The sequence below is a fragment of the Phaethon aethereus genome (genome assembly GCF_964289735.1).
Source record: "Phaethon aethereus genome assembly, chromosome: 4".
In the NCBI taxonomy this organism is placed as follows: Eukaryota; Metazoa; Chordata; class Aves; order Phaethontiformes; family Phaethontidae; genus Phaethon; species Phaethon aethereus.
The window spans coordinates 64,833,654-64,836,198 of record NC_138578.1 but is presented as its reverse complement, the minus strand read 5'-3'; positions in this window follow the sequence as shown (position 1 = coordinate 64,836,198).

Genomic DNA, 2,545 nt, shown 5'->3' with positions numbered 1-2,545 from the left:
TTACATAATCGTTCTGTCTTAAAAATTTAACATTAACTGAAGACATTTAAGGGGACAAAGCAAGCAAACAAAACTGAAAACTGGTACACCAGCTTACCAAAGTAACATAACACAAATATTTAGTTCAAAAGTTATACATCATGATGGGGCACATTTCTCAAAATATTTTAAGTTTACTGACTTCAGGTGGCATCACTAAGATTTGCAAAGAGATACAGTGATATAATTAAAAATGTGGGGTGGTTTTTTTTTTTTTTCAATTAGAGCCATCACCTTAAATTTTTTTTTTTTTTAAAAAAAAGGTTTAAAAGGTCAAAATCAGAACAAACCACTTAATTCTTTCCCTGGATGCTTGTTTATAGAGATTTGTTGAAATTTTCAGCTTTGATTACAAATGGGGAACATTTTGAAGACAGGAAAAACACTACCTGAGAAAGCAGTTCAATCTACAGCAGAAGCAAGTGAATTATTTGCAGCAGACAATTTCTTATGAGAACATAAAAGGTAGAGGTTTCTTCCTCTTAGAGAAAGCAACTGCTGCTTTCTTTATTCAGTTTCAGGATATTATTCATCAAATGCTTATTTTAGCTGCTACCATGCACCTCCCTAAACTCTCCTAACAATAGTTCTAATGGTCACATTCTGTGACTAGTCATCTAAATCAGTAATTTATACTCATTCAGGCACAGCACAGCAATATCGAAAACCAAGAAGAAAGGTATCACTAAGGCCTTGTGGTTTTCACTGGCTGCTCCAATATACTGAATACTGAGGCAGTGAGCTGCCGAGTTCTGGCTCCCAAGCTTGTGGAAGAGCTTTTCTGACTGGAAAAACTGAGGTATAGCATGCTCTCAAAAAAAAAAAAAAAAGAAAAGGCGAGGGGGAGAGAAAAGAAGAGAGAGGAGAAGAGAAGAGAGAGGAGAAGAGAGAAAAGAAATTTGCAGCTCCTTATAGCCACAAGGACTTGGTGGTCAGGTTATATTACATTTCTTCTAGGATGTGTTCGTACAGCAAATGACAACTGTGACTGTAGGCCAGGGAGCTGTACCTTCACACACTTTAATCTAACGTGTAACTGTAGCAATAACAATGTAGAAGCAGCAGTTCAATTTAAGCTTAAGATACAACGGACCTCACTAAGCGAGAGTGCCTTCATGATGATTAGCATATTATTAACTTCCCCGTATTAACATCACCTCTTGTATCATTTCATCCTTCAAAAGCAGCACTATTTTGATTAAGCCATTTACAGAGGGCTCTGGAGGATACATGTCTCAGATCCCATCAAATCAAGTAGCTAGAATATTTCCTGACATTTAGAACTCATTAATTGTGGTGTCCCAAGTATTACTACGTTACAGACAGACAAAGAAAATGTCTTTGAACAGTAAGCTAACTTACAACAGTAAATGACACAAAAACTACATACAATGTAGTAACTGCATTCAAGAGTAACTAGAAGTTTTGCAGCCTACAGTGGTTGTCACTCTAGTGATACCGAACCTTTGTTTCAGGAATAGACTCTGAATTTATCGTTTGCTTAATGAGTTCAAATCAGCAACTGCACACAGCCACAGAAGCAACAGTGCCAACGGCGAGAGACACTTCAGAAATGGAAGTCAATAAATGTTAACAACAATGGACTAAAAATGCCAAAATACCCTCAGGTCTCACTGGCTCTTGAAACTGCTGCATTAACCCCACAAGGCATTCCTCCTTTTCAGTGGGTCTCTGACCTGATTGCCCTATCAAAGAAAAGAAATGGGAAAAAAAAAAGGGGAGAGGGGGCGGAAAGAAAGAAAGAAAGAAAAAAGACGCCTGTACCTCTCCACTCTACAACCCGTTGCTTTCATTATTAAAATTCCTTTGGGTTGCTGAACAATGCAAATGTTTCCAGGGGCTGAGTACTGACAGGATATGAGGTATTCTAGGTTTTTCTTTGCCACTGATGGCTGCACTGTTGTAGGCAGTTAATGAGAGGTGAGAACCGCTGAAAAACGCTACTATTCCAACTCTATCATTTCCTCTTGCAGTTTTAACATTGTATTTAGTAAGGGCTATCCCAACACTTACATCAATATTTGAAAAGAAATGAAAAGTGGCAAGTATGCTGATGAGAAACGAGATATTTTGAGAGCAGTGAAACATTTCTTGGTGGATGGGCCTATACCTAGGAAGGAATTCAATCACTGCCACAGAAAATTTTCTTAAATCAAAAACATGTGAATAAGCTCGGTGGTTTACTGAACACTGGTCCAAACAGTCGCCCACAGACTGACAGGCCAGGTCAAGGTCTTTCTGAATATAAAGCTTTACTTTGGCAGATATTAAGTGCATTTATCTGCTGCTAAAAAACTTGTGTCTGGCCTTCTGTTTTGGAGGGAGTATAATTTTTCTTTAAAGCTGAATTTCACCAAAGTTTTTTTTGTTGTTTTTCAGATCAGGAATAAATCTTCTGCACTGCAGATTCACCATGCTAACCCGATACAAACCTGACATACTTCAAACAAAAGCATATCTTCCTGTGTTACTAAATCTGTATCTT